General features: G+C 52.2%; 1 protein-coding gene across 2 annotated transcripts in view; it reads left to right on the forward strand.

Annotated features, from left to right (window-relative positions):
* The first annotated feature begins 381 nt into the window (after positions 1-381).
* The window catches only part of smad1 (SMAD family member 1), a 382,222-nt gene continuing 356,976 nt past the window's right edge, over positions 382-25,627 (forward strand). For both annotated transcript variants that reach the window (XM_072496114.1, XM_072496119.1), the window contains exon 1: positions 382-529. The gene's annotated coding sequence lies outside the window, so the exon portion shown is untranslated. The remainder of the gene's footprint in view (positions 530-25,627) is intronic.

Here is a 25,627-nt window from a genome sequence, read left to right on the forward strand (position 1 = left end):
GCATGTGACCTTAGATATAGTTCAGAACACAGTCAACCAATAATTACCTGTTGATATAATCACACTTTGTCAAAACAATTATCCGGTTTAATGCTAACAAAACAAAGGGCGGGATTCTCCCCTACCGATGGGGTGGGCGGTCCCGGTGCCAAGGAGTGCCGTGAACCACTCCGGCATCGGGCCGCCCAGAAGGTGCGGATTCCGCACCTTCATTGGCTAGGCCGGCGCCGGCAATGTTGGCACCGGGCCAGCCGGCGCCGAAGGGCCTCCATCGGCCGGCGGAATTGGCGCATGCGCGGGAGCGCCAGCGTGTGCTGGCGTCATCCCAGCGCATGCGCAGGGGGGTTCGTCTCCACACAGGCCACAGCAGCTGGTGCGGAGGGAAAGAGTGCCCCCATGGCACAGGCCTGCCCGCGGATCGGTGGGCCCCGATCACAGGCCAGGCCACCGTGGGGGCACCCCCCGGGGCCAAATCCCCCCGCGCCCCCCCGAGGACCCCGGAGGCCGCCCGCAGAGCCAGGTCCCGGCGGTAAGTACCAGGTATAATTTACGCCGGCGCGGCCCGATTCCCGCTCCCCCCCCAAACCCCCGCGCCGGAGAATCCGGCAGCCGGCGGGGCGGGGGCGGGATTCACGCCGCCCTCCCGCGATTCTCCGGCCCGGCGGGGTGGGGTCGGAGAATCCCGCTCAAACACTCTGGGCAGACTTTATATAACAAAGTGAGGTCGGCTCAATTAAATATTTATAGTGACACTGCAGTGAGCAGCACATAATAGTCAATGAGCATGTAATAATGATGGGCGCTAAATCTAACAAAAATACACAAAAATTGTTGCATCTGGAAACCCTGTTGGGATTGTGATACTTTCTGCAATTGCTCGTGGCATTTTAAAGGTCTATGCACCCAAACCCACAGGTTTCTGGATATCCACTGAATTTAACTTCATATCATCTAGAAAATACCTTCATCTGTCCTTTTTTGGTCCAAAATGGATAACCTCACATTTGCTCACATTGAAATCCAATTGCCACAGTTTTGCCCATTCACCTAGTTTGACAGACACACCACCCAAACACGCTGCACCATTCGCACAAACATGTAAGCAGAAGCAATCGCAACATCATTTTGTTTAAGATAATGATTGAGAAAGACGTAAATTCAAGACCAAAGAAATAATCGATTGGGAAAGAAAGCTAAATATAAAGGAATGAGAATGGAGCAATGAAATGTTAGCTGAAAATAAATATTGACAAGCAGAGAGATGAAACAAACAGCGTGGGAAATATTCAAAAGATCATTAAAATTCAGGAGTAATGTGTACTGCTAAAAGCAAGAACAAACTAGTCAATAATGGATGAGTAAAAATATAAAAGCAAAATTAAAACTAGAAAAAAGGCATAGAGATACAAGAAAGGAAAGGATGATAAGAGAACGACACAAGGAATATGAAGGCGTTTAAAAATAATTTAACTAGAAAAGAAAAGAGGAACTTCAAAATTAAATTATCCAAGGAATGTAAATGAAATAGCAACTTGTTCTTTAGGCATAAATATAAAATGGGAAATTGGGATAGGTATAGGGTCATTAAGGGATCCACAAGATAAATTCACAGGTAATGACAGTGATGTAGCATAAATGTGGAATAATGGCTTTGCCTCATTATTTACCAGGTACACTAAAAGGGTGGATATGGCATTACAGGAAGAGGCAAAACAATCATCATAACAACTAAAAAGAAAGCGGAGGACATATTTGATGAGCTAGTCAAGCTTTGAGAGAGTAAAATCTCAGGTCCAGGTGGCTTACGTCCAAACATATTCAAAGAAGTTAGGGAAAAGATAGCAGAGGCACTATTACATATTCATAAAATTTCATTAGAAAGAGAAATGGTGCCGAAGCCAATTGATTCCAATATTCCTATATTGTGAAAGACAGACAGAAAATGTCCAAGGATCTATCGAATGATTAGCTCAATGTCAGTGGTAGGAAAGATAATGGAATCTTTCATCAAAGATGTAATGGAAAAACATCTCACCCAAAATATAATAGAGTAGTCAGCATATATTTCAAAAAGGAAACTTATGGTTGACCGACCTCAGTAAATTCTTTGAAGAAGTTACAAAGAGTATACGAATGTATGTGATAGATGTAATATGTGCAGGTTTTCAGGTTACTTTTGGTCATGTATGATTTGCTATGTTGTAGGTGTAACATAAGCGGCTTCTTTGTGGTGCACTTGACAAAGGAAGGTTCAGACGAGATAACTTCAACACGTTTATTAAACTATTTACACTTCTATTACTCGGGTTCGACACTACTGCTAATCCTACTATAGCTACCCAGACTGACTAACCAGTTGCTGCAATCCACGTGGTGGGTATAATATTGAATCAACCCTGTGTCTGTTCTCACTGACTGTCTCCACTGGAAAGAGGCAGATCATGTGTGTGGTGTCCTTTATATATGGGTTGGTGTAATGCCCCCCTGTGGTCGTGTCACCTCCGTGTGTATCGTGAATGCCCATTGGTCGTGTCCTATCTACCTGATCTATTGGTTGAGTGTGTGTGATGTCTTTGGTGCTCCCTCTAGTGTCTAGCTAGCCTACATGCATTTACATTGATGCACATCACCACAATGTACACCATAGTGGTGGTAAGACTAAGATCAGACAATGTGGAGTCAAGTAGCAGACATATATTATATAACAAATAGCAAATATGTGTTACATATGAAGCTAGCTACAAAACAGAAAATAGAAGTTAAGTGTAGTTACTCAGGTGGGCAAACGTTTGGGAGGAGTGTTTCACATGGCTTGGTGCTGGTTCACTATAAACAGTTTGAATTTAGTCAAGGGAACATGGGCCTGACAATGAGTTCAAATGTCAGAGGCAACCCTGCCTTGGCTATTTGTGGGATCCCTGGCCACATGTTTGGCCAATTTAATCCTACTTAGTTAGCGTCAGGGCCTCCGTCACAGTAGCAGTGGCCACTGCTCAAATTGCATCCAGCTGAGAGAATACAGCAATGCACATTGCCCTCCCTGAGGTGAGTTGTGCCTGGTGACAGGGGGAAATAAAGCAGGTCCTGACAGGGGGCGGGGGGGGGGGAGGGGGGGGTAGAAGTTGGTACGTGACTCTATTGCTGTTGGGGAGTCCCTTTGTTGATCACAGAGTGCCTAGGCTGAGGCGCAGGTGGAAGGTTAAAGTGGCTTAAAATGGTTCCGGTGGCGGCTATGAAGGAGTAAGTCGCACATTTGGTGGCTCCCGCTCTGGTCGGACTTTTGGACCTTTTCCCCCGATTTTCTACCGGATTTGAACTGTAAAACTGATGATAGAAGCAATTGTGTACTGAATTCCCACATCGGTGCATGGAGAGATGGACTAGAAGTGCTCGTAAAGGCAGAAACAGAAAGACAGAGAAGGCTTGGGTTGAAGCTGCAGCGGGAGACAGCATGGCGGAGGGCCAGACCTCTGGTTTGTCGACCCAGCGGTCAATGGAGCAGCTGATGCAAGTTATTCAGGAAGGCTTTGCTGAGCAGAAACGGGACTGCTTGGACCCGATAAAAGAGTTGATTGAGCGGCTGGAGCTTAGATTGGACTCCCAAGATCGGGCGATCCAGAAGATGGAGAAGACGCTGGCTGAGCAGGAGGAACTGCTGTGGAGTTGGAGGTGGGGATGCTGAGAGACCAGCAGAAGAAGCTCCTGGAGAAGGTGGAGGACCTAGAGAATAGGTCCCGCCGGCAGAATTTGAGAACCGTTGGGCTCCCGGAGGGGTCCGAAGGAGCGGACGCTGGGGCATACATCACATATATGTTTGAGAAGCTGCTGGCGGATGGGGCATTCTCCCGACCCTTGGAAGTGGACAGGGCTCACAGAGCACCCGCGAGGAAGCCCCGAATGGGAGACCCCCCCGAGGGCAATGGTGGTGAGATTCCACAGGTCACTGAATAAGGAGTGCATTCTACAGTGGGCGAAGCAGACACGGAGCTGTAAGTGGGACAATAGTATCCTGCGGGTCTACCAAGACCTGAGTGTGGAGGTGGCCAGGAGAAAAGCAGGCTTCAACCAGATTAGGTTGATCCTTTTTAAGAAAAAGGTGACGTTCATACTGTTGTATCCGGCCAGCCTCTGGGTCACGTACGAGGAACAGCACTTTTATTTCGAGTCGCCTGAGGACGCGCTGGATTTCGTGAAGAGGAAAGGACTGGTGATGGACTGAGAACTTTTGAACTTTCCTGCAACATTCATGTTTTTTTTTCTTTTTGTTTCTCTGTTCTTTACAAAAAAGTTTCTCGTTTTTCGTTTTGTGGAAGCTGTTTGTAATGCCTTCTGTATTGATTTGGGACCAGTGGCAGAGCTGAGTGAGTTAAGGTTTTCATTTGCACTGTTGGGGGATGGAGGTGTGCTTGTTTAGATTTTGGTGTTTTTCCGTCAGGCAATTGTGTGGGGATTGTTTGATGTTGCAGTATGTTTGTATGAGCAGGGGGGAGGGTGGGGTGGGAACAATAGGTGGGAGACTATCCGGTGCCAGGGATCGGGGCCACCAAGCTAGCTGGGCAGGCTAGCTCATGGACATGCGGGGGGGGGGTGCATATGTTCGGTTTATTAAAGGTGTTGGGTTACAGAGTGTTGTTACTAGGAGGGGAGGGGGGAAATGTTCTGCTGGCGAGGGAAGGACTTGGGCCAAGGGACAGAGAGGAGGTTGGGGGCGGAGGCTGCCTGGGGGCGGGCCAGTGAAGGCACAGAGCATGGGCTGGAGGCGGGCCCAAAAAAGGCGATGGCTGATCGGCGAAGTGGGGAGCAATGAGCCCCCAACTAGGCTGATCACCTGGAATGTTCGAGGGTTAAATGGGTCAAGAGGGTCAAGAGGGCATGTGTGTTCGCGCATCTTAGGGGACTGAAGGCGGACGTGGTAATGTTGCAGGAGACGCACCTTAGAGTAGCTGACCAGATTAGATTGAGGAAAGGCTGGGTCAGTCAGGTCTTTCACTCGGGCCTGGATTCAAAGACTAGAGGGGTTGCGATCCTGATCAATCAGCGGGTGATGTTTGAGGCAGCTAGAATATTCTCGGATATGGTCAGTGGGAAACTGGAGGGGTTTCAGGTGGTATTAGTAAATGTGTATGCGCCAAATTGGCATGATGTGGAGTTGATAAAGAGGATGCTGGGGAAGATACCGGACCTGGACTCGCACAGGTTGGTCATGGGAGGGGACTTCAACACAGTTATTGACCCTGGCTTTGACGGGCCAAGCTCAAAAACAGGGAGGGTGCCAGCAATGGCAAAGGAACTAAAAGGGTTCATGGATCCATGGAGATTTGGGCAGCCGAGGGTGAAGGAGTTCTCCGACTCACACGTGCATAAAGTGTACTCCCGGATCGATTTCTTCATTTTGAGCAGGGCCTTACTGTCAGGGGTGGTGGACACGGGGTACTCGGCGATTACAATCTCAGACCATGCCCGACACTGGGTTGACCTGCAGGTTAGTAAAGACAGTAACCAGCACCCTCACTGGAGGTTAGATGTGGGACTTTTGGCTGACGAAGGGGTGTGCGAGCAGCTGAGGAAATGTACTCAGAACTACCTCAGGTCAACGACACGGGGGAAATTTCAGCAGCGATGGTCTGGGAAGCACTGAAGGCGGTGGTCAGAGGGGAGCTGATCTCGATACAGGCCCATAGGGAGAAGGTGGACAGGGCAGAGACGGACCGACTGGTTAAGGAGATACTACAGATCGATAGGTATGCGGAGACCCCAGAGGCAGGGCTTTTAAGGGAACGGCGGAAGCTACAAGCGGAGTTTGGTTGTTAACCACAGGGAGGGCAGTGGAGCAGCTGAGAAAGGCGAGGGGGGCGATCTATGAGCATGGAGAGAAGGCCAGCAGAATGCGTGCACAGCAGCTTAGAAAGAGGAAGGCAGCCAGGAAGATAGGGAAAGTAAATGACGGAGATGGGAACCTGGTTGGAGATTCAGTAGGGGTGAATAAGGCGTTTAGGGATTTCTACAGTAGGCTGTATGGGTCGGAACCCCCTACGGGGCCGGAGGGGATGAGGCACTTCTTGGGGGGGCTGAATTTCCCAAAGGTGGACGGGGAGCTGGTAGAAGGGCTGGAGGCCCCGATCGGGTTGGAAGAGATAGTGGAGGGTCTGACGGCCATGCAGGCGGGTAAAGCCCTGGGGCCGGACGGGTATCCAGTGGAGTTTTATAAAAAGTTCTCTGGGATATTCATAGATCATCATAGAATTTACAGTGCAGAAGGAGGCCATTCGGCCCATCAAGTCTGCACCGGCTCTTGGAAAGAGCACCCTACCCAAGGTCAACACCTCCACCTTATCCCCATAACCCAGTAACCCCACACAACACTAAGGGCAATTTTGGACACTAAGGGCAATTTTTCATGGCCAATCCACCTAACCTGCACATCTTTGGACTGTGGGAGGAAACCAGAGCACCCGGAGGAAACCCACGCACACACGGGGAGGGTGTGCAGACTCCGCACAGACAGTGACCCAAGCCGGAATCGAACCTGGGACCCTGGAGCTGTGAAGCAATTGTGCTATCCACAATGCTACCATGCTGCCCAATGAAAGTGGAGAATGTGGGCAACGACCCCACTACATATTGGGGCCGGTGTTGATGAGGATGTTCAATGAGGCAAGGGAAAGAGGGGTGCTGCCCCCGACGATGTCACAGGCCACGATTTCGCTGATTCTGAAGCGGGACAAGAACCCGGAGCTGTGTGGGTCCTACAGGCCGATATCCTTGTTGAATGTGGACGCCAAACTGCTGGCCAAAGTTTTGTCCTCCAGCATTGAGGATTGTGTTCCGGATGTTATTGTGGAGGACTAGACGGGGTTTGTTAAGGGTAGGCAGTTGGTGGCCAAATAAGAAGGTTGTTAAATGTAATCATGATGCCCCCGGAAGGTAGGGAGGTGGAGGTAGTAGTCGCAATGGATGCAGAAATGGCTTTTGATCGGGTAGAATGGGATTATCTGTGCGAGGTGCTGGGACGGTTCGGATTTGGGCGGGGCTTTATTGACTGGGTCACGTTGCTGTATCAGGCTCCTGTGGCAAGTGTACGGACGAATAGGACAACACGGACTATTTTAGACTGCACCGGAGGACGAGACAGGGATGCCCCCTCTCCCCACTGTTGTTCACGCTAGCTATAGAGCCGTTGACAATTGCTCTGAGAGCCTCAAGGAGCTGGAAGGGGCTGGTCTGGGGGGGGGGGGTGGATCACAGAGTCTCGCTCTATGCAGACGACCTACTTCTGTATGTATCAGACCCATTAGAGGGGATGGAAGATTCTCGGAGAATTTGGCCGGTTTTCGGGGTATAAGCTAAATATGGGGAAAAGTGAGATGTTTGCGGTCCAGGCGAGGGGACAGGAGAGGCGATTGGGGGAGCTGCCGTTTAGATTAGTAGGGGGAAGCTTTAGGTCCCTAGGCATTCAAGTGGTGCGGGAATGGGACCGGCTGCATAAATTAAATCTGACACGACTAGTAGACCAAATGAAGGACTATTTTCGGAAATGGGACGCGCTCCCGTTGTCATTAGCTGGGAGGGTTCAGATAGTGAAGGTGACGGTCCTCCCGAGATTCCTGTTCGTGTTTCAATGTCTCCCCAGCTTTATTCCGCGGTCCTATTTTAAACGGGTCAACAAAGTGATCTCTGGCTTTGTTTGGATGGGCAAGTAAGGAAGGTAATGCTTGAGCGGAGTCGGGGAGAGGGCAGACTGGTGCTGCCAAATTTTAGTAACTATTACTGGGCGGTGAAGATAGCCATGATCAGGAAGTGGGTGGTGGGGGAGGGGTCGGCATCAGAGCGTGTGGAGGCGGCTTCATGCAAGGGCACCAGTTTGGGAGCGTTGGTAACTGCACCTCTGGCGTTCCCGCCGGCACGGTACTCCACCAGCCCCGTGGTGGTTGGTGGTGGCGCTGAGAGTCTGAGGCAATGGAGGAGACCTGTGGGAACAGAGGGAACATCGGTCTGGTCCCCAATCTGTAATAATCACTGGTTTGCCCCGGGAAGTATGGATGGGGGGTTCCGGATATGGCGGAGAGTAGGGATTGAGAGGATGGGGGATATGTTTATAGAGGGGAGCTTTCCGAGTATGAGGGCGCTGGAGGTGAAGTTTGGGTTGGCGAGGGGAAACAAATTCAGGTATCTGCAGGTGCGGGACTTCCTACGTAAACAGGTGTCAACCTTCCCGCTCCTACCGCTTAGTGGGATTCAGGACAGGGTAGTTTCCAGAGGGTGGGTAGGAGAAGGGAGCGTCTCGGACATTTACAAGCAACTTATGGGGTCAGAGGAGACGCAGACCGAGGAGCTGAAGTGCAAGTGGGAGGAGGAGCTGGGAGGAGAGATAGAGGATGGTCTATGGGTGTACGCGTTGAGTAGAGTCAACGCGTCCGCAACATGTGCCAGGCTCAGCCTGATACAATTTAAGGTCGCTCACATGACAGTGGCCCGGATGAGCAGATTCTTTGGGGTGGAAGACAGGTGTGCAAAATGTGCGGGAGGACCAGCAAACCATGTCCACATGTTCTGGGCATGTCCAAAGCTTAGGGGATTTTGGCAGGGGTTTGCAGATATCATGTCCACGGTGTTAAAAACAAGGGTGGCGCTGAGTCCAGAGGTGGCGATTTTCGAGGTGTCGGAAGACTCTGGAATCCAGGAAAAGAAAGAGGCAGACGTTCTGGCCTTTGCTTCCATGGTAGCCCGGAGATGGATACTATTAGCTTGGAGGGATTCAAAGCCCCTGAAGTCGGACACCTGGCTATTGGACATGGCTAGCTTTCTCTGTTTGGAGAAAATCAAGTCCGCCTTGAGAGGGTCACTGTTAGGGTTCGCACGGAGGTGGCAACCGTTCGTCGACTTCTTTGCGGAAAATTAATCGTCAGTAGACGGGGGGGGGGGGGGGGGGGGGGAAGAGCGGGGGGGGGGGGGGGGGGTCAGTTTAGCTTAGAGTAGGGGGTTAATAAAGGTGGGACCTGTAAGGAAGGGAGACGGCTTTTGCACTACGTGTATAGTTTCATGTACATTGTTTATTTTGTTGTTGTTATAATACCAAAAATACGTCAATAAAATGTTTATTTTTAAAAAAAGTAGCTTAAAATACATTTGTGCCTGGAAGTCAGTTCCAATTTGCCAAAGTCTGATTTTTAACTTGAGCAAGTTTTCTTAACAACAACAGTTTGTATTTATATAACACTTTTAATGTAACAAATCTTCCCTAGGCGCTTCACAGGAGCATTATAAGGCAAGATTTGATGCAGAGCAGCATAAAGCTGCTACCCATTAGAGTAGATGGTCAAAAGCTCGGCCAAAGTGATATGTTTTAAGGAGCACCTTAATGGAGGGAAGAGAGATAAGGAGCTGAAGAGATTTAGGGAAGGACTTACAGAGATTAGGGCCTACACAGCTGTAGGCACGGTCATCAGTGTTGGAGCAATTCAAATCAGTGAGCTGAAAGAGCCAGAATTAGGGGAACACAGATAAATCGGGCAGTTGTGGGACTGGAGGAGACTACAGAAATAGGAACAAGTGTGGCTTCAGCAGAGGTAGAGGCACTCTGCTCAGATCCCTGTTCTAATTGCTTAGATATTCATGGATGATGAGCTGTGGACCTTGGAGTCCATGGGAGCCTCACCAAAATTATTCCACCTGTATCTCTGCAGGGGCAGACTCAGCCATTGGCACAGAAGACTTGTTGTTGGCTAAGGGGAACATGGAGGAGCAAAGGGTGAGACCTGGGAACATTCTGAGTTCCCATTTTCATGTCCCGTTTTGCCATCATCCCTCTCAAGGTCCAGCTGCACTTCACTCTTACCACTCTGCTGGAGAGTAGCTTGGTGCAGATTAGTGATGCACTGTACACCCAAGATCGTCAACCTAATTAATGTGCTAGATTTGATGGCATACAAAATATATTGCTGTGGTCAAGGCCTACAGCAACTCATTTCATTGATACAATTGATGTTCCACAGAGTTAGCCACTCTATCCAAGGGAGAAGACAGCCTCACAATGCTTTGCGACATCAACACCTTGATGCTTGAGGTGGACTCCTCCATTCTTTCTGCAATCATCAACAGTGTGGCTGGAAAGGCTGTTGTACATGACAGATTTTCTACAACTCCTCAATAATTATCCTTTTCCTCAATGGCCTCTGGAGCACCTAGCTGAGCACAGCTTGGAGAGGTCTCTTCCCTCTGACCTGACATTCCATAGCCATCCCTTCCACCACCATCTTGCTCACTTGTGAACTGTGAGTCCCAATCCTAAGTGGACCCACTGAAGTCTAAGTATCTGAGCTGATGTATGGTAGGTATGGGTCCTGTGAGGGTGCGCCTTAACGATTCTGCTCTCTAAGGATTCATCGATCAAATGTTCCATGGATTCCTGCTGCGCACATGGAACTCCTGGTGAAGAAAAAAGATAACAATGATGTATCTTATTATGAAGATCATATTTCACTGTCTGCAGAAATCAAATTAACATGATGGAGTAAAAACAAAAAATGCTGGATAAACACAGTAGGTCTGACAGCATCTGTGGAGAGAAACAGAGTTAACAGGAACCTTACCATATTTTTCAAGGTATCGGTTTCCGGTGAGAAAACCAGTGAGAATCCCGCTGGGATCCCACTGGAATCTGGTGTTGGCAGGAAAATTCACTGAATATCCAGCTGCTTTAACCATTTTCTTCCCACATGATTGACGCTGAGCTCATGGCTACTTGCTTCCAATTTGCTTGCCGCGGGAAAACTTATTCTCTGCAATCAGTGGGGCACTGCTTCTAAACGTCTCCCCTGCATCAAATGAATTTATCCCAAGTCCAGTCAGGGGGTGGCTGCCAGGAAGACAGCACCAACATTTTCAGAGGGAGCCCTTACCAAAGAGGGACAGGCAGTCAGGTAGGACGCCCCCCTCGATCGCCCACTGCCTGGACTTGTTGATGACAAGCTTTGCCATGCCCATGAGCAGGTTCACAAGGAGGACCTCCCCCCATACTGCACCTCTCCGCACTGGGCGCCCGTAGGTTAGGAGCTTTGAGGAGCTGAAGTGCAAACAAAACTTCAAAAAAAGATTTTTTATGTAACGAAACAGAGAGTGCAGTCTCGTACATCCTGTATAAACTTGGTCCACGGACTCCACAAGACTGCAAAAAGGGCAGGTACCTTGGGAGTCCGTGAACCGGTGCAACCTACTGGTGTATGGAACTATTGCATGCAACACCCTCCACCCCAGGTCCCCAATGTTAAGGATGAGGACTCCTCCATAGAGGGACCTCCAGTGGGGACCTCCACCACTGGACGACAACAAGGCACGCCACGTCATGTCAGGCGAATGGCGAGGGCAAGGAAGTGAAGAGTGTGCAGCAGCAGCCCACACAGGAAATCCCTCTGTGCAATGCCAAAGGGCACGGACGGCATTTCGCAGGCCTAGGGTTAATGTGAAATTCCTCCCGAGCAGGGGTACGCTCAGACAAAAGTCCACTGCACACTCGTGTCTCCTCAAGACCGCGAGTGCCGTCGGGTCAGAGCACGACTGTTTTAAGGTCATGGATGGCATTGGCCACGAGCCGGACACTTAGCGCTGTGAGTTGTCCCTCATTCCCCCAGCTCACAGGGACAGCAGATTAAACAAGTCTTCCCACTGGAACGGTCAACCACCCATACACTAACCTCTGACAGCCTGGCCTCCATAACTAGTGGCCTTGAATTTCCATACAGTGCCCCTCTGGGATCACAGTGCTGCCCAAGTGTGGGGGTTATTCTCATTGCAGTCATCTTCCCCACCATGTGAGGGTCTTCAGGCCTCATGAGGCTGTAAAACACCCCTTCTCAGAGTCCCCCACTCTGCCGATGAAAGCTGGCCTCTCATAGGACCCCACCCATGAACCTCACAGTCGCCCCCAGTGCTGACCCGATGGATTCACCTGCTCCCACCCACTTTCCAACCACCACTCTGGAAGGGCAATCTCTGAGCGATTATATCTCCAACAAGGAGAACACAGGAAGCGCTGCCTGCATACCAGCCACCCTTACACCTAGGGACTCACAGACCTGAAGGGCCGCTAAGGCCTGCGAATGACCACACCCCCTGAGATGCCAAGACTGAGCCCTGCCCCCCCCCCACTCTCCCCCAGTCCTGAGCTGAGCCTATCTGGATCCCTCATGTCCTCTCCTCTGCCCCCTCTGTGACCAGGGTTAGGGTTAGGGTCCTGGATGGTAATGGCGACCGAGACGTTCACCTTCGATATTTCCTTTTGAGGTGAGGTCACCAGGTTCTTACTTTTATACAGCTGTTGTAAATCGCGCAAGCGTGACGTCACACCGGCGACCGATGAATATTCAGTGAGTGGGGAAGTCCCGGAGGAAGGGCTCGCCAATGATATTATAATGTATTAAAATGAAGTTCCTGGCCTTCCAATGTGGATTTCTCACCACTAGTGAGTGTCCTGGAAATCGCAAAGTCATCAAAGAGAATCTTATTTTCTGATTCTCACTGAATTTTCCACCTGCGACGTCATTCTCACTGATGGCTGACTCAAACTCAAAATCACCCCCAGTGTTTAAATTACCCTTCTATGGAGCATCATGGAGTGTTGTATGACATGTGGATTGATAACTGTCATAATATACACCAGTATATTATGGTGCAGACACACACACACACACAGTGGGACCAATCAGCATACACAACACCGCAGCCAATCACCAGTGAGAGCACACGCACTATAAAGACAGGGGACAGGAGAGTTCCAGCTCATTCTAGTAGCAGCCAGCTCGGAGCACAGAGCTCACAGCCTGCAACACAGACATTCACCATGTGCTGAGTGCATCACCTGGTTAGGACTAGGCCAGGGTCAACAGTTAAAGCTGGTATTGCATTTACCCACAGTTCAAGTATGTTAATATAGTTAACCTTATAATAAAATAGAGTTGCACCACTTCCAGTGTTGGTGACCTGTTTGTGATCCAGAACACCCAACACATCATGGTACAAGGAGTGGTTACATACTAGCACTTCTGAGACCCATCTGCAACTAATCAGCATTCCGGCATCCTGAAGTATGGAGAACATCAACCCGCCGCCGGTCCGCATCGCCGGCAATCTCGGGGTCAATTGGAAGATTTTCAAACAGCGCTTCCAGCTCTTCCTCGAAGCCACGGACAGGGAGAACGCCTCGGACACCAGGAAGATTGCTCTGCTCCTCTCCACGGCTGGGCAACACGCCATCCACATCTTCAACTCCCTCGCATTCGCAGACGACGAGGACAAGACAAAGTTCAAATCTTCTACATTCTCTTCTCCTGCAATAAGTGACTGTAATTACACGTGTTCACTAAATGGTACAGTGCATTTAATGAGGGAGACTATCATGAAGAAGATTAAAATTCTGTAAGGATAAGAATGAGCGGAGTGGAGGATGGATAGAAAGGCATATGACGGGATAGAAAGAGGAAGGATGCACTTGAAAAGTAAGTGCATGTGAGGAGTGATTTCCTGGAGTAAGCTTGCGAAAGCAGAATGAGGCAGGGGGAAGACAATAGGATGGAGATGAATGTGCAACCATACTCACATTTCCTGAACTGGTTATGTCATTAAAGCGCTTCCTGGCCTGAATCTAGGAGTGTAGTACAATGTTCCATATGTTGACCTCCTGGGCCACCTCCAGCCACACCCTTGCAGCAGCAGTGCATTTCTTCCTCTGGTTCCTGGGGAAGAGTATTTTTCTATCTTTTTTCTCACTGTCCCAACAATACATCAAGAGATGTGTTATTTTTTTAATGTATTTTATTACAAACATGTATCAAAACAGGGTTACAGCACATAAACACCCAGGGAAACATACTTCCCAGCAATCAACTATACAGTCTAGAAATTCTTTCCCCTTTTTCCAAGGGAGGTGTTATTAATGGTGCCTTTGAAGTGCCCTAATTCTGCAATTGCAGCCTCTGAGCCAAGCTATCCAACTACTTCAAACTCCGGCTTTGGAGAGGCCCTGTAAATACCTGACTTGAGATTGTACCATCTAGGTCAGCATCACTCCTGCCACCATGCATTCAATTCCAAACCCAGAAATAAAAGCATAATCATATGCCTGCATTAAAATGCCACAGTGTTGATTTATAGTTGCTTTTCTTTTTGTGACCCAGATTTTCTTACCTGTTTTATTTAACTTATTATGATCCCGAAGCAGACCCTAACAGTGGCTAGGATGCTGGGCAGAAACCCCAGTATTTTATTTTAGTTTTGTAAGACTGTGAGGAAAGGATACCTCACTCCAGGAGAGATTTCACACAAAATAGGGATCTGGTATATTAAAACAAACTTCCTTACTAACACAGTATTACAATATCTTTAACATCGCACAAGAAAATAGCCCCTTAAACAATGTATTTTTAGAAATAAATTTTAGAGTACCCAATTTATTTTTCCAATTAAGGGGCAATTTAGCGTGGCCAATCCAGCTACACTGCACATCGTTGGGTTGTGGGGACAAAACCCTCGCAAACACGGGGCGAATATGCAAACTCCACACGGACAGTGACCGGGGCCGGTATTGAACCTAGGACCTCAACGACGTGAGGTAGAAGTGCTAACCACTGCACCACCGTGCTGCCCCACCCTTCAACAATGCTAATCAATGCAGTGACACAATAACTCTTAGCTGCTATCTTTATTTCCACTGAAACAACAAAGTCATCTCAAGTCACAATCCACTTTTAAATCCAGTTAGCAGACTCAGAAATACTTGCTGTAAAGAAATGTCTTGGACTATCCACGTTGAGAAAGAGAGATCTTTTGAGACTGATTGAAAGAAAGAAACCTGGCAACCTGTCAGAATAATGCAGAATCTCTGCTTGTCTGCTTCAGAAATACTCCCAGCTCACCTTCCAGCCAAAAACTAACACCAAAAACCTCAACACCTGACTGCTCCAGCCCAGACACCCCCCATTAACTATATCATCTTACTAAGCTGAACACAATGTCTCTAATTATCTACTCCCCAGGGAACCCTCTTAATATAAATAAAAGTTTATTAACCCACGCTTTTACAATGCTTTAATTGCACCTCTGGCTCCAAAGAACTTAGCTGTCTTGCAAACCAGGATTTCTAAAAACTCTACTGCAGCAATCATACATGCACCACCTTCTGCTTTTAACTTTTACTACACCAAATACATATACAATATATCCAAAATTTCTACATTCATCACAACCAGATCACGATACATGTTTAGACCTGTTACAACTGTTTCACAGCAACATTAAAGTATTGAATTAAGTCCTTAGAACATGTGACACAGTGGGGCAATTAATGGTTGCTCATAACCAATTAGACTTTGCTATTGGCAATAACAGATTAGTGATTATGCGACTGGACTGGTAACTCAGAGACCTGGATTAATGATCTGAAGGCATAAGTTCAAATCCCACCATGGAACCTGGGAAATTTAGATTTAGGGGCAGCATGGTGGCACAGCGACAGAGACCAAGGTTCAATTCCGGCCTCAGGTGACTGTCTGTGTGGAGTTTGCACGTTCTCCTCGTGTCTGCGCGGGTTTCCCCCAGGTGCTCCAGTTTCCTCCCACAGTCCAAAGATGTGCAGGTTCGACGGATTGGCCAATCTAAATTGCCCCTTAATGTCCAAAGATGTACAGTTTAGGTGGGGTTACGGGGTTGTAATGATAGGGCGGGGGAGTGGGCCTAGGTTGGGTGCTCTCTCAGAGGGTCGGTGCAGGCTTGATGGGCCGAATGGCCTCCTTCTGCCCTGTAGGGATTCCATGATCTGGAATAAGGGATTCTATGATCTATTTTGGGTTAAATTCAAAATGGCATATTTCTCTATCAACTGTTGGCTGGTCTGCTGTGCATTTCAAGAATTTTCTATATTTCGTAAAGAACTATAGTGATTTTCAAAACCTCAGGACATTGCAAAGAGCTTCACAGCCAGTATTTCTGAAGTGTGGTCACTGATTTAATACAGGAAAACACGGCAGCCAATTTTCACACAGCAAGATCCCACAAATAACAGTGGAATAAATGGCAAATTAATTTGCCCTGGTGGTGTGGGTTGAGACACTAATGTTGAGTCGGACAACTCCCCAGCAATCTTTCAGGTCATGCCATGGGATCTTGAGCATCCACCAGCAAGGACAGATGGGTTTCGACTTAACACTTTATTAGAAAACCGGCTGCTCCATAAGGATTGCAATGTCTCAATATGGCACTGACATGTCATTTTAGATTATAGGCTTATGTATCTGATGACCTAGGCAATTCAGGAGGTGCCAGTGTTACCACTGTGAATTCATATTTTATAATATTTACAGAAAATTTCATATTATTTTTACAGACCAAAGAAACACAAATATGTTTTATGTTTCCAATGTTGTATTTTCGCAATGAAATTACAGAATGCTCCTACACATTAATAGATGGCTGGCAGTGAGTTGCGAATCCTTCAGGCAAGCAGCTAAGATGACATCACCGGCATAAGCCATCAGAAAGAAGCTTGAGCCACTTATATGAACATCAGCAGAACCAACAGATTGAATTACTGCTCTAAAATTCAATGTCTGCCATTTTTCAATGCATGGTGTATAGCTCATACTTCTAAAATATTTATCATTATGTTGTTCTGAGCAGAGAAAGGCATAAAGAGTGAGAAGATAATATTGAAACAAAAGATATATGCACCACACAAATGTCTGTTACTATAGTAGAGCATAGAAAAATATGTTAAAGGATAGCCAGGAATTAATAGTAATGTAATTAGGTTTTTCAGAAATATGAAAAATTGCAGGAGCAAAGCTTCTGTGGTTCATAGCTATCATTTCAATTTCTTGATTTGATTACTCATGAGAAATCACTTCATATTTTCTGTGATGTACATTTACTTTTAAATTCACAGGGTTCGCCTTTGGGGTTATTTTTGTGCTAAGTGAAAGCGTGTGTGAGTATTCAGGGGCGTCATTCTCCGCCCCCCCCCCCCCCCCCCCCCGCCGGGTTGGAGAATGGCCGTTGGCCGCCGTGAATCCCGCCCCCGCCCCCGCCGAAGTCTCCGGTACCGGAGATTGGGCGGGGGCGGGAATCGGGCCGCGCCGGTTGGCGGGACCCCCCGCTCAATTCTCCGGCCCGGATGGGCCGAAGTCCCGCCCAGAAATTGCCTGTTGCGCCGGCGTAAATCAAAGCTGGTATTTACCGGCGGGACCAAGCGGCGTGGGCGGGCTCCGGGGTCCTGGGGGGGCGCGGGCCGATCTGACCCCGGGGGGTGCCCCCACGGTGGCCTGGCCCGCGATCGTGGCCCACCGATCCGCGGGCGGGCCTGTGCCGTGGGGGCACTCTTTCCCTTCCGCCTCCGCCACGGCCTCCACCATGGCAGAGGCGGAAGAGACTCTCCCCACCGCGCATGCGCGGGAAACTGTCGGCGGCCGCAGACGCTCCCGCGTATGCGCCGCATTTCCGCGCCAGCTGGCGGGGCAACAGACGCCATTTCCGCCAGCTGGCGGGGCGGAAATCCCTCCGGCGTCGGCCTAGCCCCTCAATGTTGGGGCTCGGCCCCCAAAGATGCGGAGCATTCCGCACCTTTGGGCCGGCGCGATGCCCGTCTGATTGGCGCCGTTTTTGGCGCCAGTCGGCGGACATCGCGCTGTTGGGGGAGAATTTCGCCCCAGATGTTTTTTCCAACAATCAACATGGTCATCATTGGACTTCCAGATTTTCTGGACTTTTATTGCATTCAAATGTCATCATCTGCTGTGGTGGGATTCGAGCCAGGGTCTTGGATTACTAGTCCAGTGACAATACCACTACGCCACCATCTCCCCTAGGTGTTTTCGATGAACCCTTGCAGATGGTACTCACTGCAGCTACGATGTGCTGGTGATGGATGGGGTGCCAATCAAGCGGTCTGCTTTGTTCTGGATGATGTCAAGCTTGTTGCAAATGCAAGGGGCGGGATTCTCCGCCGGCGGGATTCTCCGTTTTGCCGGTGCCCTGGGGTTTCCCGAAGGCGTGAGGCTCCCCATAATGGGAAACCCCATTGACCAGCCGGCGGGTTGGGGCAGAATGTGGCGCGGCGGAGAATCCAGCCCAAGGTTATGTTTTGAGACTCTCTTTAATTTAGGGTAAAATAGAGGAATGAGGAGGGGGGGGCATGTGACCTGTTCGGAATTCTCCCCAAGAACAAGCTTGGATTACTTGGTTGTTACAAGGTAAAGCAGGTCCAGGTTGTTTTCCTGGCAAGAAGGTGCAAGATGTTCACACCTGTAAACAATGGCAAAAGCATCTATGATGACTGTGGGTAGACTCCAAGTCTCACATAGAGATGTTAGGAATGTCAGATTTTATAAACAGTTACATCTTAAACTGTCCATTTAATTCCAAGAAATAATGGAGTTTGGGGGGGTCTAGAGGATAGTTAATAAGCATTACTACTTGGGTACAAGGTGCAAGTTATTCATGTTGCAAGAGAGATGAACTTTGACAGGGGAAGAGTCCATAGCAAGCCATTGTTGTAAGAGGTTACAGAGTTTTTCTAAGACATCCTCTATCTCACCGAGAGAATGGAGTATTCAAGAATTCGAGAGAGAGAACAGAGAGATTGAGGCAGCTAAACCTGCACCTGAAGCAGAGAAAATGCTGCCTTCATTATTCACCACACAGAATGCAGGTAGGAGCTCATACCCAAATTGAAGGGATCAAGTTTGTAAGGAATTAAACAAGGCTAGAAGATTCACTTAGCTTTGGTTAGAGGGAGGATTCTCCAAGGTAACCCTTCCCGTGAAAGTCAGTTCAGGGATAGATGTTGCCTGGCTGGAAAAGGAAAAGGTTGTTTTACTGGCAAGAAGGTGCAAGAAGCAGACCATTGCTAATTCCAGTAAAATAAAAGATCCACTTAAGATCATAAGATGATAGAAATAGGCACAGGAGGAGGCCATTAACCCTTCAAATTGGCTCTGTTTGTCAAAAAGGTGATGGCTGATCTAATTTTGGCCTTAACCCCACTTTCTTGCCTGTCCCAATAACATGTAACTCACCGTTCAATCAAAATCTGCATAACTTAGCCTTTAATATATTCAATGAGTCAGTCTCCACTACTCTCTATGAATGAGGGGCGGGATTCTCCGACCCCCCGCTGGGTCGGAGAATTGCCGGGGGGGGCGGCGTGAATCCCGCCCCCGCCGGCTGCCGAATTCTCCGGCGCCGGGGATTTGGCGGGGGCGGGAATCGCGCCCCGCCGGTCGGCAGCTGCTGGCAGAGGCCCCCTGGCGATTCTCCGGCCCGCGATGGGCCAAGTGGCCGACCGTTTTTTGCTGGTCCCGCCGGCGTAAATTAGAGTAGGTCCTTACCGGCGGGACCTGGCGGCGCGGGTGGTCTCCGGGGTCCCTGAGGGGGTGGGGGGGGATCTGGCCCTGGGAGGTGCCCCCACGGTGGCCTGGCCCGCGATCAGGGCCCACCGTGGGGGCTCTCTATTGTTCCGCGTCGGCCGCTGTGGTCCTCCACGATGGCCGACGCGGCGAAGATCCCCCCCTGCGCATGCACTGGGATGGCGCCAGCACACGCTGGCGCTCCCGTGCATGCGCCAACTCACGCCAGCCGGCGGAGGCCCTTCGGCGCTGATTGGCGTGGCGCCAATCCCCTTTCTCGCCGGCCGGCGCAAGCCACTTCAGGGACGGCCTAGCCCCTGAAGGTGCGGAGGCCTGCCGCCTCGGCCTCCTCGTTGCTCCGCCCCCGCTGCCCCGGCTCTGACCTGCCGGGCCCGGTGCCTTAGACCCCGCCGCCCGACACCCGCGTGGGGTTCTTCGCCAGTTTTTAAACCGGCCCCGCTGGCTGCTCGTGGCGGCCCCAAAGGCTGACGATAGTCGGGGAGTGCGTGAGGACTCGGGGATTTCTCCGAAATCGCCGCGAATCGCGGCCACCGGTGGGAGCTCTTGTTATTGCGGCCGCCCTGCTCACCCACGCCACCGGAAGTCGGCATTTAGCTTTAAGAAAATGCTGAAGCTTTGGCCAAAAAACTGATCAGAGTACCAGTCATCCAGGACCTCCAGTCAAAAGAACACAACTTATAATCAGCAGTTAGGAGGGATGCCAGGGCTGTGAAGTTGATTGGCTCAAATTGTTGCGGGGAAGCTTGGAAGACTCTTCCCAATAATCAAGAGTTACAAATGTTTGGGAAGGTGTTAATTGTGTTGACACAAAAAATATGGGGCGGGATATGCTCAAAAGCCCACAAATTCTGCACAGGCTTCAACACTTAGGGCTTAATTCTCCGATTGCCGACGGCAAAATCTCATTCAGCAGTTGGCCGGAAAATCCGTTTTGATGCCGAAATCGGGGACGGTGCTGTTTTTCGGATGCTTCGCCCCCTCAAAAACAGTATCATCGCTGAGTATGTCGCATGCCGGTGGGACGGCCTCAGGACATCACCAGAGGCCCTCCCACGATGCTCCGCCCCTGATGGGCCGACTTCCCGATGTGGGGGAGCATGTGCTCACAGTTTTCCTGGACCTCACGTGGTGGCCCAGCTGTGTCCAGCGTCGCCACAGTAGGGGGAGCCGTTCCGCTGGTCAGGGGGCGGGCCCTGGTGGGGGGTGGTCCAGGGGTGGCGAGGGGGCTTATAGGGGGCACTATCTGGCAGGCAGGGTCCGCACATGGCCAGCGCCATGTTGTATGGCGCAACCGCTGCAGGTCGTCGCCATGTGCATGCACACGGTCCCGGCAATTCTCCATCCGTATATGCAGTAAATGTGGTGCGGCTGCTAGCCCCCCACCGGGCGGAGCATCGGTGCGGGGGTGGCGCCGACTTTTTGGTCATAAGACTAGACACGTGCTCTGACATAGCGTCCAAATCGGAGAATCCAGCCCATGATATATTTAAAATATAATATCAGAACAAAACCAGGAATGCACCAATAAGCACTTCAATTTTTCAGGGGACAGCATTCATCAGAGGACATTTGCTGGGTGCATTTGTCGGGGGAGAGAGTTAGAAGTTCATAGTAGAGCACATGTTCCTGTCCCTGACCACGGACTAAGTCTGAAGTACCTACCATACTGTGTGGATGCCTCCTGGAACAGTGTGAAGTGTGAAGGAATTGCAATATCCCGTAGGAGACAACAGGGTGGCAATGCTTGTCTTCCCCGTGCTCCTTGCTGAGTACAACCTCCCCTACTCAGGGTAATGTATCTCAATTAAACAATGCTTATAAGGTCAGATAGTAAAGCACCGACAAGAGAGGCACCCAGTAGGGATCTATCGGGTAGTGTATATATTGGGCGAAATTCTCCGTTATCGGCGGAAAGTCCGCCGATCGGCGCAAAAAACGGCGCAAATCCGACTTGCGTCACGTCGGAAAAATGGGTCGATAGTCTCCGGCCCGAAATGGGCTAGCAGCGACGTAACGGGATCCGCGCTTGCGCAGTGGTTCGCGCCGTGCAGCATCATACGCGCCGCACGGCGTGACGGCTCATAAGGCCGCGCTGCTCCCCCCCACCCGACCGCAACACCCGACCGCAACACCCGACTGGATGGCTGGCCGTCGATCAGCCCCGAGGTTCGAGTCACGCGATGTGGAGGCGCTCCTGGACGCGGTGGAGCAGAGGAGGGACGCCCTCTATCCCGGGCACAGCCGCAGAGTTGCCCCACGCCACAGCCGGCGTCTGTGGAGGGAAGTGGCAGAGGCCTTCACCGCTGTGGCCCAGACACCACGGACAGGCACCCAGTGCCACAAGAAGGTGAACGACCTCGTCAGAGCAGGCAGGGTGAGCCTCCCCATATCCCCCCTCCCCCATATCACCCCTCCCCCATATCCCCCATATCCCCCCTCCCCCATATCCCCCCTCCCCATATCCCCATATCCCCCTCCCCCATATCCCCCCTCCCCCATATCCCCCATATCCCCATATCCCCCCTCCCCATATCCCCCCTCCCCCATATCCCCCCTCCCTCATATCCCCCCTCACCCATATCCCCCATATCCCCCCTCCCCCATATCCCCCATATCCCCCCTCCCCCATATCCCCCCCTCCCCCATATCCCCTATATCCCCCCTCCCCCATATCCCCCTCCCCCATATCCCCCCTCCCCCATATCCCCCCCTCCCCCATATCCCCCCTCCCCCATATCCCCCCCTCCCCCATATCCCCCCTCCCCCATATCCCCCCTCCCCCATATCCCCCCTCCCCCATATCCCCATATCCCCCCTCCCCCATATCCCCCCTCCCCCATATCCCCCCTCCCCCATATCCCCCATATCCCCCCTCCCCCATAGCCCCCCTCCCCCATATCCCCCATATCCCCCCTCCCCCATATCCCCCCTCCCCCATATCCCCCCTCTCCCATATCACCCATATCCCCAAGTGAATCCAGCCCTAACCTTAACCTCTGCAATGCACGCGCAACCGATGGCGTGCATTCATATACCTGCCTAACACTGTTGCCTTTTACCCCTGCCCCCCCCCCCCCACAGGAGAAGCGCACACACAACAATAGGGAGCATGTGAGGACTGGAGGAGGGCCCGCTGATGAGAGGCCACTGACCGTACACGAGGAAAGGGCCCTGGAACTGGCTGGCGGACCTGAGGACCGGGAGGTTGCTGATGCAGAGGTCGGGGGCGTACTAGCGAGTGAGCCACCGACAGCCCGTCCCCATATCCCCCCTCCCCTATATCCCCCTCCCCGTATCACCTGATCACTGCCTGATGTCTAACCATGCATGCTTCATTGTGTATCGCAGGACCAAACGTCCAGGCACCCATCCCCGCAGATGCAGACCGCCCGCAGGATGCCCCTCGGAGACCACAGGAGACGGAGAGACCCGCACCCTCCAGCATGCGACGCCCGCAGGATGCCCCTCGGAGACCACAGGAGACGGAGAGACCCGCATCCTCCAGCATGCGACGCCCGCAGGATGCCCCTCGGAGACCACGGGAGACGGAGAGACCCGGACCCTCCAGCATGCGACGCCCGCAGGATGCCCCTCGGAGACCACGGGAGACGGAGAGACCCGCACACTCCAGCATGCGACGCCCGCAGGATGCCCCTCGGAGACCACAGGAGACGGAGAGACCCGCACCCTCCAGCATGCGACGCCCGCAGGATGCCCCTCGGAGACAACGGGAGACGGAGAGACCCGGACCCTCCAGCATGCGACGCCCGCAGGATGCCCCTCGGAGACCACGGGAGACGGAGAGACCCGCACACTCCAGCATGCGACGCCCGCAGGATGCCCCTCGGAGACCACAGGAGACGGAGAGACCCGCACCCTCCAGCATGCGACGCCCGCAGGATGCCCCTCGGAGACCACGGGAGACGGAGAGACCCGGACCCTCCAGCATGCGACGCCCGCAGGATGCCCCTCGCACACCACGGGAGACGGATAGACCTGGAGCAACAGGGAGACGACACCCCCGTCACGTGCGGGAGCGACCACCCAGCGTCGAGGGGGGCAGCCACAGGCCCCCGTCACATCCGAGCCAGGACACCACTACCCAGGACACCACTACCCAGGACACCACTACCCAGGACACCACTACCCAGGACACCCCTACCCGGGACAGCACTACCCAGGAAGACGAAATACCGGACAGTGACTCAGAGTGGATGGGTGGAGACGAACCCCCACCCCAAAGTGCCATGGACTCAGAGTGGGACGAAGAGCACGACACAACGCCACTGCTGTCACCAACACCCTCCACCATCGCAGAAACACTCACCGCGGTTGGGCACTTTAGTGATGAGACGTCTGGTACACTCACTGGTGCGCACAACACAGCCGTCCCGGTCCAGCAGGTGGAGGTAGGAGCAGCAGAGGGACCGGGCGGTTGGAGGGCAGCCCAGCCCAAGCGAACATCTGCCGCCCAGATGGATCCCGGGTTCCTGCAGTTACCACACCCACACATAGATCCGATGCAACCACCGACCCGGAGACGAGCGAAGAGGGTGACGGGCGGCTGCGGTCGCAGGTGGAGGAGTCCACCCGCGTCCAGGAGCTGGGAGTGGTGCCGGTCATGCGTGCCACCCAGGCCGACACTGCACGGTGTGACGTCCGCGGTGGAGGCAATGGGTGCGACGGTGTCAGACATGGGGAACGGTTTGCGAGGCCTGGGGCCTTCCGTGCAGGCGGCGTCTGTGGCCCAGGAAATGGCTGCCCTCTCACAGGAGGCCATGAACCAGTGCCAGCGCCAGATGGCAGAGGCGCTCAACACCATAGCCCAGTCTCAGCAGGCCATGGCCCAGTCTCTGCAGGCCATGGCCCAGTCTCTGCAGGCCATCGCTGAGGGCATCGGCACCAGTGGCCATGTGCGAGCCGGCGTCGCACTGTCACAGACAGGGTTTGCCAACCCCCTGGGCTCCATGGCTGCAAACCTGCAGACCCCTGTCGATACCAGCACGGCCTCCAGGACTGGCAGCGCCAGATGTCGGGGTGGCGTCGGATGGCCAGTCCGTTCGCATCCCCCACCCATGTAGAGGCCTGGGGGCCATCGGGCACCACGAGGGAGGAGGAGGTGGTGTGGTCCGTCCCGGCTCCCTCTGTAGGGAAGGTCCCGGTACACCGCGACACCTCGGACTCCCCCTCTTCCGTCCCAGGTGCATTGGGTGGGCAACGGGCAGGACAGGCTGGCAGCTCGCCATCCCAGTCGCCCGGGCCACAGCCTGGCCCATCTAGGCCAGGATGCCCCAGGAAACGGCCGCCAAAGGGATCCAGTGTCAGAGGGCAGGAATCACAGGAGTCCACCTCCAGTTCTGCTGTACCGTCTGGGGAACCACGTAGACGTAGTCAAAGGGCCCGTAAGGCCAAACAATTAGACACTGAGTAAGTTGGCACGGGTGCAGGGCACAGATGAGTTTTAGGGGCTAGGGCACGTGCATGAACTCCTTTGGTTATTAAAGTCAATGTTACACCTACCAAAGCTGCCTTTGTGCTCTGTCCAAAGTGGATATGGGGGAGTGTCATGTACGTTGAGCGCAAGTGTGTGTGTGAGGGGTGGTCTTACCTCAGCCCCAGGTGAGTCTGCCCCCTTCCCCCTGGGCCGCCATCAACATCCCCCGGGCAGAGGACGGGACCGTGCGCTGCAGTGTCACAGCCGCATGCAGGGATGGTCCGGGTGGATGGTGGTACTGTGGCCATGGGTCAGACATAGTCCAACGATGTAGAGCCAGGAGCTCATCGCAGGGCGGGTTGTCATCATCATCCATGGCCTGCGATAGACACGCGTCCACCCGCAACTGTGTGAGCCCGGCCCGTTGTGCCGCAGGTGGATCGGCAATGGGGGGGGGGGGGGGGGGTGTGCATGCGGGTGCGGTGGTGGGGTTGGGGAGGGGGGTGAGGGTGCTGGGTGGGTGGATGGGTGGGGGGTGTGGGTGGTCGGCTGTTGCCATGGTGTGCGGTCTGTGGCCATACTACCCGATTCCCACGCCCATCTAGTCAGTGAAGCGGGCATCTATCAGTCTGTCCCGTGCCCGCTGGGCCAGCCGGTAACGGTGGACAGCCACCCGCCTGTGTCTACCCCGTCTGCCCTGACCATTGCCCCCATCCCCCTCATCTGGGGAGGACTGGGCCTCTTCCTGCTGCTCCTCCACTCCGCCCTCCTCTGCCTGCGGCAC

The sequence above is a fragment of the Scyliorhinus torazame genome, chromosome 3 (assembly GCF_047496885.1).
Source record: "Scyliorhinus torazame isolate Kashiwa2021f chromosome 3, sScyTor2.1, whole genome shotgun sequence".
NCBI classification, from domain to species: Eukaryota; Metazoa; Chordata; class Chondrichthyes; order Carcharhiniformes; family Scyliorhinidae; genus Scyliorhinus; species Scyliorhinus torazame.